Below are 12,936 nucleotides of genomic sequence, written 5' to 3' on the forward strand. Positions count from 1 at the left end.
CACTAGCACTGTGCCTAGCCATCCTATCCCCGTATCTTTACATTTAATGCACTCTGTACTATATTGTATCCCCTCTCCTATATAAGGGGAACCCATGCCACTTTGTAAAGGGCTGATGTTGCTCCAACTATTTCTCCACAAGATCAATAATATCTCTCTCTCTTCTCTCTAACTCGCTTGTTCTTAGTGGCTCGGGACCACTTTAGCATTTCATCATTTTCTTACTTGTTTTTCATGTATCGCTTGGTCTTGGCCATAAGGAGCCTTGTTTGATCATATATTAATTGTTATCACATTCCCGACTACCCCCGACACCTCAAACTCGAGCCAGATATCGACCCCGAGGTCCTCCATCGACGGGTCAAAAGCCCGGATAGCAAACCTCTTGGTTTGATTACTGCCTCGTTTTAGCTCGTATCTTATCGTTGAATTTCATATTCTTAGCATCATCTTCTCTAACAACTAGCTTGAAAGTAGATCACGTATTTTAAAACTCCATTTATAAATTTAATTGTTGTTACCATTTTTATGGTAAACAACATGTATATGATCATAGAATATCAGATTTCATGCTCCTGGACCGGTATAAGTTACATGCTAAAGTGTAGGCATGTGCAAAGTGTGTTGTACTAGCTCAGATCGGCAATTTCATCGTAGAAATAGCAATTACCAAGTTTATTTATGGAATTAGCCTCTTCGTAACCTCAAGCATGGCTCAAAATAGTTCACAACAATGTTACAAATATGATAAACACATGGCTTATGCACTACCCCGAGCATGGATAAAAACCCTGGACCTTGCATATGGGCTCAAACTCCACACATATGCGCGCCCATAGCACGTAGCTATAAAAAATAACTACGGAAACTAGTGCCTCAACCAAGTTTAGATAAGATACTTACCTCAAGCAACCCAAAACAAATACCAAGCAAGCAAACAACACTCTAGAAATGCTCTCATGCGTGTATCAACCTCTGAACGACTCAAACCTAGACAAAAGCAACTCAAAAATATCAAATAATACCATAGGAGACAAACCTAATCGAAAAGGCCTAATCTTTATCAAATACTCAAAGTCAACCAAAAAGTCAAACTCGAGCCCGCACCTCAGAACCCGAAAAAACTTACAAATTCTGAGAACCCATTCAATAACGAGTCCAACCATACCAATTTCACTCAAATCTGACTCTGAATCGATGTTCAAACTAAAAAATTCACTTTAGGAAAGTTTAGACAAAAATCTCCAATTTCTCTTTAAAATTCATAATCCAAATGCCAAAATCGAAGATAGAGTCATGAAATATAATCATAATAGAGTCAAAAATACTTACCCAAATCCATGTAGTTAAAATTCTCACCAAATCACCCAAATCCGAGCTCCCTAACTCAAAATATGAATAAAAGAACAAATCCTCGAAATATATAAATTCTCCCAACATTTCCGCATTTGCAGAACCAAACGTGCACCTGTGCCCTCGCATTTCCACACAAATCACGCATTTTTGATAGCCCAATCTCGTATCTACGAGATTACCTCTACAGGTTGCTCCCTACATATGTGGCCAAATAGCCGCATTTGCGACACTACAGGTGCGGTCCAAATGCGCAGAAGCGTAGCTCTCCAGCTTGATCAAACTCTACAGATGCGCAAAACTAACCACATGTCCGACAACGCACTTGCATTAGACCCTCCGCAGAGGCGGAACTCACCCGGGTGCTTCCTATTCGCAGAAGAAATAAAAAATTCACATAAGCAATACCACACTTGAGACCATAACTACGCAGGTGCGAGAAACTAGCATTAGAACTATCCAACATGATCAAAACCCTCTAAAACTTACCCGGATCACATCGGGGGGCCGTCCAAATATACCGACAAGATTCAAAACATAATACGGACTTACTCGAGGCCTCAAATCACATATAACAACATCAAAACTACGAATCGCACCTCAAATCAAACCTAATGAACTTTCAACTTCCAAAACGCATGTCGAACCATATCAAATCAAATCGGAATAACCTCAAATATTGAAACTAATTTCAAAATGACATAAGAGTCTATTTCAATTCCCGGAATCACATTCTGAACTCGATAACACCAAAGTCAACTCCCGCTCAAACTTATGAACACTCCAAGCCTTCAATTATCCAAGTTTTGCCAAATAGTGCTGAAACTTTCTAGAAACCTCCAAATGCAATTCCGAGCATATGCCCAAGTCCAAAATTACTATCTGGATCTAATGGAACCAACAAAACTTCAATCCAATGTCAAATATACAAAATTCAAACGTGGTCAACTCTTCCAACTTAAAGCTTCCTAGTTGAGAATCACTCTTCCAAATCAATCCCGAATCACCTAAAACCAAAATCGATGATTCACACAAGTCATAATACATCGTATGAAGCTATTCAAGACTTCAAACAGCTGAACGAAATATAAATGCTCAAAACAATCGATTGGGATGTTACAAGTCAAGAGTATATTTTGGGCATGCTCATTTACTTCTTTGTTTTACCTTGAACGTTTTGATGTTTTTATTTACGCAACTTATAGGCATTTTGCATTTAAAGTCAAATACTCCCATAGTGTGGATATACTCCCATCGTGCGGAGATTTTAAATTCAAAGTCAATTACTCCTATTGCATGGAGATACTCTCATCGTGTAGAGATTCAAATGCTCTGACAACTGCGAAATGGTACACAGCCTGGCCAACAACCAAGTCAAATTCAAAGGCCTATCCCCAACTTCACAAATAATGCTCTAGAGCTCGGAGATTTTAAATTTAAACATCCTATGGCCCCGAGATCCCAAATAACAACTAGTCGGCAGCCAAGCATCATCATTCCTGCATATGTACATCATATCTTAACGTATTTGCATTACGATATATGGGTATATGTGTATCTTCTTTTGCGGGTCCAAACACTGCAACGTGAAACTTCTTCTAAGAAGCAAACCAAGTTACTCCACTATGAGGGATAACAAACTCATAAGCGAGCCAAGGATCCAAACTCCAACTCAATCCGATCAGCAGAACTCCAAAATCATCAAGTCTGTCAAGTTTCTTAATCAAGCTACATTCTATGAAGTCATTCGGGTTCAAAAATTCTTCCGTCTTGCAGTATCGTCATAACAAAATACTAGGCCTATTCCTGTAAGTGTTACCCTCTAAAATTATCACTCTAGAACTATATGAAGCTTGATCCTCGTTGAGCCAAGGTATGTAGGCAATTTAATGCCAGAATTCGGCCCCTAATCTCACAACTCATAATCTTTCCCAAATCCATATATCATCCCTGTAATACATGCCTAGAGTCTAGATAAAATTGGTCTTTATGTCAATTTCTTTGCTTGAAAACTCTTTCATCATCTCCGGTCAAATAGGGACAGCTGTTGACAACCAATTTTTACCCTCCATTTTAAAATTAAATTAGATATACTTATTAATCGGCAATAAATGTGATAAAATATTTTTTAATCAATAATTCATATTTTTTTAAATAGAATAGATAATAATAATTATATTGTTGATCTAATAGCAATTTGATAATAAATATTGTTAAATAATTTACTCTTAGTATTCTGAACTATAAAAATAATATTTATATTTAGTAAGCAAGTATTAAAATTAATTCATTAAATTGGTCTTTAATTTATACTACTTTTATCACTTTAACTAACCAAAACTAGTTTCACAATGTTTTAATTAACTAATGAAAGTAATTTATAATACATTTGATGATTATATTTTATTAAATTTAATTAGGATTAATTAAGTCTAATTACTTTAATTATAAAAGGGGTTAGAACTCAAAAGTCTGTCATTGTATTTGTCTAATTAAATGCAATGTGGCTACTATTTAAATTCATATTCCAACTTATTTGGCCCAAATACACAGGCCCAATGTGCTTGGCCCGGTCCAGAACCCACCCTATCCATCCAAGTTGGCTGTCCATGCCACCCATTCTAGGCCAATCAAGAAACACCAGTCACCGCTCTTCAGCACTCACAAAAAAAATACAAAATGATCTAGACCGTTGATCTAAGTCATCAATGGTCTATAATCAATCCCCATTTCTTTTTATTTCTAGACCTTGGATGGATCTCATCTCGACCGTTGGATGACCGTTGGATCAAAAAGATCCAACGGCCGTTGTTTTTCTCACAATAAACCTTTATCTATTTTCCTAAACTCCAAATAATCAGAGCCATTGATCAAATGATTCAACGGCTCAAATTACATCACTCAATTTTAACCTTACTAATGCCCAATAATGCTAATCATTCATCCGCGAGACCTGCCGCCCTCCTTTCCTCTTTATCTGTGTTTTCTCTCAAACCATCAACCTCCATAAATCTAAAACCTTGCTCAAATTCATGCAAGGTCACCTAAATCGACCCTTTATCCCCTTATACCGTGAATCTCGCTTGAATCTTTCCATTTTCACCACCCCGATTAAAACCCTGAAATTCCCAAAACCCTAGATTTTTCTATGCAACCTGAAACTCAATCGTCCTTCATCTGTTCCGTCGAATCAGGCATGCATGACATCGATCTTCAAACTCATCATCATTATTAGTTGTCCAGAGGTCAAACAAAGTTACCTATGGACATGGAGCTTTGACTGATGGTTCTTCCCTCTTCAACGGTCGATTCTTTATCTCCTCATGCCTAGGTAAATTTTTTTACTATTTTTCCCTCTGGTTTCTATGATATCCCCTTTTTTGCTATCATTATCCTCACTATTGCCATCATCCACTAACCGATTTGAGTTTATTGGTGTAACGACCCGACTGGTTGTTTTATGAATTTCAGCCCCGTTTCCCTTATTTTTGCTTCTTTATATCTTGTTCAGCCATATTATGTGGTATCGGGTTAGTTGGTTCGGGTTCGGAGGGGTTTTGGAAAGGTATCAGACACTTAGTCTCTTTTGAGTAAGCTTAAGTTGAAAAAGTCAACCGGGTGTTGGCTTATCTGTAGGAGGTCTCGGATGTGAATTTTTATGGTTCGGATAACTCCATTAGGTGATTTTGGGCTTAGGAACATGTTCGGAATGTGGTTTGGAGGTATGTGTTTGATTTAGGTGTGAATTGGCAAAATTGAAATTTAGCGTTTTCCGGTCGGCAGTGAAAATCTTGATATAGAGGTCGTAATGGAATTTCGAAAATTGGAATAGGTCCGTAGTATCATTTGTGATGTGTGTGCAAAATTTCAGGTCATGCGGAGTTGATTTGATAGGTTTCGGCATCGTTTGTGGAATTTGAGAGTTTCTAAGTTCTTAGGCTTGAATCCGAGATTGATTTGGTATTTTAGTGTTGTTTTGAGTGATTCGAAGGCTCGACTAAGTTTGAATGATGTTATGGGATTTGTTGGCATGTATGGTTGAGGTTCCGAGGGCCTCGGGTGAGTTTCGGGAGGTTATCGGTCCAAGTTCGTGATTTGGAGAATTGCGGATTTTCTTCTGTTCTGTTACAGAGTTTTCTTCATCACGATCGCGTGAGGAGGATCGCGATCATGTAGAACTTTTGAGGAGGCAGTCAAATTGTTCTTCGCATTCGCGTATTAAGGGATGCGATCACGAGAGTTGATCAGGTAAAGCATCGCGAACGCGTGGGTTAAGTCGCGTTCGCGTAAGGTTAATTGGACCAAAGCTAGACCACATGTTTCTTCATCGCGAACGTGGTCCCTGGTCCACGATCACTAGGAGTAAGGAAGCTGTGTATCACGTTCGTGTAGAGAGAGAAGCACTTGCGTAGGGTTATTTTTGAATCATCAAGAAATGTTCTTCGCGATTGCGATGTCTTCCTGCGATCGCGATTAAGGAAAATTACCTGGGCAGAATGTTCAAATAGCCATCGTCGCGAATTTTAGGCCATTTCTCACCATTGTTGGCCGGATTTGAAACTTTTTGAGAGGGATTGAAGAAGGAATCGAAGGAAAACACTTGGAGGTAAGATTTATGAACTCAATACTCGATTTTATGATGATTTCTAACTAATTAGACATGAAATTAGTGGGATTTAAAGCCTATAATTGGAGAATTAGGGCTTGAAATTGGAGAGTGTAAATTGGGGATTTGAGAGACCATTTAAGGTCCGATTTTGATGTTTTTGGCATGTACGGACTCATGGGAGAATAAGTATTCTATTGATGTAATTTTTTATCGGATTCCGAGACGTGAGCCCGGGGGTCGGGTTTGACCAATTTGAGGATTTTTGATGTAATTTAATTATTTTCGCGTGGGCTTTGTTCTCTTAGCATATATTGATGTTATGGTTCTGATTTTGGTTAGAGACGGAGCATTTGGAGGCCGAATTGAGAGGCAAGGGCATCGCGGGCTAGAGTTTGGCTTTGCTTGAGGTAAGTAACACTTCCAAACTTGGTTCTGAGGGTTTGAAACCCCGAACTATGTGTTCTATGATTACTATTGAGGTGACACAAATGCCAAGTGATGGGAGTGTGGGCGTGCACCGTGAGAATTGCAGCGTGGTTCATTCCATGGCACCGCTTAGTGACTCTTTCTTGCTGATATCTATGTTGTAATTATGTGATTAAGTTAATGTGCTACAAATCATGCTAATTATCATGTTAAAGCTTGACGCTAATATTGTTGAGACCTGAGAGGTCGTTTATTGTTGTCATATCGTTAGCTTCATTGATATTCTGTACTCAGTCCTGTTCATGCATATTATATCATGCCTCAGTCTTGATTATTGTTATTTGACACATCATATCATTGTTCGGGCTAGTATCTTGACATTTTGAGCCCGTGTGTGTGAGACTGGAGAGTGATGACTGAGTGAGGCCGAGAGCCTGATATTGAATGACAGTATGGGATTGGGTTGCACGCCGCAGCGAGATACTAAACATGACTTCGTTGGCTTGTTATAGCGCTTGGGCTAAGAGAAGCCCCTTTGGAGTCTTTACACCCCCAGTGAGCGCAGTTGATATTATTGAGGGATGGATTTTCCCTGGACATGGATCTTGTCTGAAGTACTTATTATTTGGAGATGGATCTTCTCCATGATGGCTGGATTGGCCTATTCCTTGGTACTGGAGACTGTTGGTCTGTGATGTGTATATATTCTGGGATGGATCTTCCCTGGTCCTTGTGAGCCATATACACTACTGAGTGGTTGTGAAGTTGTTATTGATATTATCTAGAGATGGATCTTCTCCATAGGCTGGAATGGCCTTCTGCAGTAATGAGTGACTGTTTCAGTTATGTATATATTCCGGGTTAGATCTTCTCATGGTCGTACGCGCCATATACAGTACTGAGTGTACAAGCATTTGATATTGTGGGCACATGAGGCACTCAACATGGTGCATTTCATACAGATGTGCATTGACATGTAGCATTTCATATCAGTCCAAAGGTTGGACTTGTTACTTACTGAGTTGGTGTACTCATGTTACCCCCTGCACCTCATATGTAGATTCAGGCATATTGGATCCAGTGGTGGTGGTTGATCGAGGCTTCTGACTTAGGATATTATTGAGATACATGCACGACGTTCGCAGGCCTTGGCTCTCCACCTTACTTTCCATTTGTATTGCAGTTGTTCCCTTAGACATTATGTTATACTATGTATTTTCCTTAGATACTCATGCACTCAGTGACACTCCGGTTTTGGGCCGGATTGTATCTATTTTAATAAATTTCTTATGTTCCAAATAGTTCCTTAACTGTTAAAAGCTTCCGTAAATGTTTTCAAACTTATTATTATCGTGTTGATTGTTGAGTTGAGGCTGGCCTAGTTTCACAATAGGCGCCATCACGATGGGTCGGGTTTTAGGGTCGTGACAAGTTGGTATCAGAGCCTAGGTTACATAGGTCTCTCGGGTCATGAGGGGGTTTAGTAGAGTCTCGCAGATCGGTACGGAGACGTCTGTTCTTCGAGAGGTTGCAGAGCCTTTAGGAAATAAACTTCACATTCTTGAATTCCTATCGTGTGACATTGATTCAGCTTGAAGCTTAACTACTTGAATTCCTTCCACGCATTCGTGTGCGCGCATGAACGCTCGGTATCAGCTGTGCATTGCCGGTTTGTGATTCCCTGATCGAAGGGCGAGATATGATTTCTATGTGTTGATGTTGGGCCAGTCTGGAGGACTTGAGGCCGCGTTTTTGCCTATAGCTTGAGCGCTGAGGCGTTGATTGTGTGGGCATGCGCTTCTGGATTTATATGTTTGGTAGTGTCCCTATTAGTGGATGTGATGACTGGATGACAATGTGATGAGCATGATGTGACTGCGATATGTGTTCATATGGTTTGAATGTGACGAGAAGGGTCTGCTTGAGGGTAGAAAGAACTATTTGGTGCTTGATTTCCATCGTGTTTTGATGTATAGCCCGAGTTAGGGTGTATTGAAGGATCTTTTCATGTTGTTAGTTAGGGAGTGAGGTGGATTTTTTATCGTGATATAAGTTCAGACTCAGTAAGATTTGGTGATTGCGTGATATTTATAGCGGTGGAAGGGTATAAAGAAAAGTTAGTTTGAGGCGGAGTAGGTGGTTATCTCCTGCAGAGTATTCTGAAGTGGTGTGAACCCTATGTTGTTTGTTGAAAGTCCTCTTTTACCAGTCATTCCCTGATCGACTGGTGATTCCCTGATCAAAGGGCGAGATATGATTTATGTGTGTTGATGTTGGGCCAGTCTGGAGGACTTGAGGCCGGGTTTTTTCCTATAGCTTCAGCGCTGAGGCGTTGATTGTGTGGGCATGTACTTCTGGATTTATATATTCGGTAGTGTCCCTATTAGTGGATGTGATGACCGGATGACAATGTGATGAGCATGATGTGACTGCGAGATGTGTTCATATGATTTGAATGTGACGAGAAGGGTCTGCTTGAGGGTAGAAAGAACTATTCGGTGCTTGATTTCCATCATGATTTGATGTATAGCCCAAGTTAAGGTGTATTGAAGGATCTTTTCATGTTGTTAGTTAGGGAGTGAGGTGGATTTTTTATCGTGATATAAGTTCAGACTCAGGAAGATTTGGTGATTGCGTGATATTTATGGCGGTGGAAGGGTATAAAGAAAAGTTAGTTTGTGGTGGAGTAGGTGGGTTATCTCTTGCAGAATATTCTAAAGTGGTGTGAACCCTATATTGTTTGTTGAAAGTCCTCTTTTACCAGTGAATTATATGTGCGATAGTTCGAGTTTGGATCACGTATACGAGTTGTCTTGACTGTTACGATAGTGAATGCGAGATTTGTAGATGATTTGAAGTACTAGATGGTTTGTGCTGCACGAGCTTATGAAGGATTTAGTTAAACCTCACTATGGTATTATGGCAGAAATAGTGTATGTGCATTGTGAGTTTTTGGGTGTTTTGGTCTATGGCTTTGAGCCAAGTGGGGGAGTTCGCTATTGATTTGTTGATTGCACGGTTATGTGTTGAATTGGTTTTAGTTTGAGGTGTATTAGTTAATCAGTTGTGGCTTGCAGGGGTTGACATCTAAGATGGCTCGAGTAAAGGAAATTTTAATAAAGGTTATGTCATGCTTTATGGGTAAATGAGAATCATGGAATGACTTGAGCTGTTAATAGTGAAGGATGTATGGCGCATAGAGCAGAAATTTATTTTGTTGCAATAAGGTGGGGTTACTTCCATAGGTGTTGTTGTTCTAATGGGGATCATGTCGTTCAGTTTGTTTGATCAGTGTAATTGAAACTTGAGTAGAGTGGATGACTCTCAAGAATGGTTTAATGGGTTCAAGACTTATATGTAATAATTGGAGACCTTCAGGAGGTGCATTTGGCCAGAAACTAAGGTTTACAATGGAGGGTGTCAAGACTTATGGCATTTCTATATCATTATGGATTCTACACATCAGTATCAGGAAGTCTCTTCAGGGTATGTATTTTGAATGTAGTACTTTTGGGAATATTTAAGAGAGTATTCAGCGGCTTATGAGCCTTAGACGGTGCGGTTTCGCGATTTAGTCTCATGTAGTGAGTCTGGGTTGAGGATTGCGATATTATGGCAAGGGGAAATATCAATTTGAAGGAAATTTAGAAGTAACTGGGATAAATAGGACAGTTTGGTAGAATGTTGGATCGGCATGGTAATGGGTATGATTAGTTCTTTGGGTGCTTATGAGGTAATGAGTTTCTACAGATGTCTCGTGGGAATGCTCTTGGGTTTTTAGTGACCTACGCAACTTGGTTGAGTTAAAAGGATTAAGTCCTGACAGTTTGGTTTTGTGCAAATAGGATTCGGAAAGCTCTTGATGGTTTTCTACCACAGTTAGAGATGTATATTTTATACTGGCGTGAGGAGCATGTGATGTATAGTGATTTTCTTCTAGATGGGAACAAATGAAAAGTTCATGGCTAGATGAGTACGTAGTTGCTGGTGGCTTAGAATGGATTACGGAGTCCTCATATTTGACATAGGATGGCAGGGTATATGCAGTATGTTTTATAGGGTTGAGATAGCATGTGTAAGGTCACAATTCAGTTCTGAAAGGAAGGTCATAAATTCTTAGGCAGCACGAGCAATTTCAGAAGATTAAGGAAATGATATTACTGATTGGTGTGGCTTGATGAGGGTATACATTTCAAAAAGGGTGATGTGTTTGAGTTATGGATACTTCATTGGTATTGTGGCACTATTGTATCTGGTCGACTACTGTTATTTAAAGTTTGCTTGGTGGTACAGAAGAATTATAGGAGTATCCCTCGTGGAATTGGGATCGGATATGGTGATTCATGTGCTATATGGATTTGGAGACTGGGAGTTCTCATAAATAGGTTATGTTATGGTTATGGGTCGCGTGTATCGGCCTTGTGTGGTGACTATCGGGGGTTTGAGACCCGGGTGGATCCTTTGTTGCTTTGTATGTTATACTTTGATGTGATATTAGGGATGGACTGGTTGTCTCTGTGTCATGTTATTTCGGGTTGTTGCGCTAAGACGAAGACATTGGCTATGCCGAGGATGCCACTGATTGAGTGGCGAGATTTGACGGATTATATTCTCAGTAGGGTGATTTTTCATTTTTAAGACCCAAAGGATGGTTGGGAAGGGTTGTCTTTCTTATTTGGTCTTTGTGAGGGATGTCAGTGCAGAGACTCCTACCATTGATTCAGTTCCGTTGGTGAGTATGTGTTGATTCGATTGTTATTGAGCTTATTAGTGTTCTGGGGTAATCTATGAGTTACCTTTCCGTGTTGCGGGGCATTATGATTTGTTGGTTATAAGCACATAAGGTGTGGTTCTATTGGGGTCTCATAGTGGAATTCGAGCGGGAAGAGTATTGAGTATTGCTCGATGGATGGCGTATCGGTTGTGTCCTTTTGGGTTTGTGTGGTGTTATTCATTTGCTTTGCCGTGGTTATGATGATTTGCTTTTGGTTCTAGACATCAAATTGCGCGTGGTTGTTGAATTTGAGCATGGTGACGTGAGGTGTTTCATGTGGGCCAGTGTTTGGATAGGGTCACGTATTGCAGCGAAGTTATGTAGAGGTATAATCCTTCAGGTTAGATTCATACGTTCTGGTTCTACAATGTGTGATGGGTTCTCAGCTTTGTGTTATGGTGGTACAGGTGAGCTTGCGGTACAGCTCTCCCATTTGATCTAGTTTTCCATGATTTGAGTACATTTGGACTCTTGCTTATTGGTGTGCGGGTCGCACGGGTTGTGGATTTAGATTGTACCGATGTGTCATGTCACTAGAGTAGTCGTGTTGGATGAGGTGAGGTCGTTAGGATCTAAAATGAATACTATCGGATTCGGTTTTAGCGTGTTGGAAGGATAATATCGGGTTTCGGCTTAGAATTTACTATGGTCCTTACCGAAGGAGAGGGAGCTCCACGACTAGTTAATCTGAGGAATAGTTATGATTTTCTGCATGTTTCATTCGTCATTGGCAGTACAAAAGTGTTGGAAATGAGGTCTTATTTGATAAAAGGTTTATTATTGATATTCGGTTGTTTTGAGCAGTTGTTGTGATATGAAGTCTTCGCTATGAGTGTTCAAATTGTATGGTATATCCTATGGTTTCCATCTTGGATTGTGGTTATGGCTTGCTACAGCGTGTTCAGATTTATTCGGTGTGTAGATGTGAGATTCGGATCTTATAGATAATTTCATAAGTGGAAATTTGGTTCTAAGGTTTATGGGCTAAGTTGGATTGTATAATTTTAGTTACGTTGTGCTATCGGGCCTATATGAGATATGGTGACGTGGGATCACCCCCGGGCATGTGCATGTAAGGTTACACAACAATTCGATGGTTTTCGGAACGACTCTGGGCACGTTCGAGGACAAACATATGTTTAAGTGGGGGAGGATGTAACGACCTGGCCAGTCATTTTATGAATTTCAGCCCTGTTTCCCGCATTTCTAATTCTTTATGTCTTGTTCAGTCGTATTATGTGGTATCGGGTTGGTTGGTTCGGGTTCGGAGAGGTTTTGGAGAGGTATGAGACACTTAGTCTCTTTTGAGTAATCTTAAGTTGAAAATGTCAACCGGGTGTTGGCTTATCTGTAGGAGGTCTCGGATGTGAATTTTGATGGTTCAGATAACTCCATTAGGTAATTTTGGGCTTAGGAACATGTTCGGAATGTGGTTTGGAGGTATGTGGTTGATTTAGGTGTGAATTGGAAAAATTGAAATTTAGCGTTTTCCGGTCGGCAGTGGAAATCTTGATATAGAGGTCGGAATGGAATTTAGAAAATTGGAATAGGTCCATAGTATCATTTGTGATGTGTGTGCAAAATTTCAGGTCATTCGAAGTTGATTTGATAGGTTTAGGCGTCGTTTGTGGAATTTGAGAGTTTCTAAGTTCTTAGGCTTGAATCCGTGATTGATTTGGTATTTTAGTGTTGTTTTGAGTGATTCGAAGGCTCGACTAAGTTTGAATGATGTTACGGGATGTGTTGGAATGTTTGGTTGAGGTTCCGAGGGCCT

Source organism: Nicotiana tabacum, chromosome 1, assembly GCF_000715075.1.
Source record: "Nicotiana tabacum cultivar K326 chromosome 1, ASM71507v2, whole genome shotgun sequence".
Lineage (NCBI taxonomy): Eukaryota > Viridiplantae > Streptophyta > Magnoliopsida > Solanales > Solanaceae > Nicotiana > Nicotiana tabacum.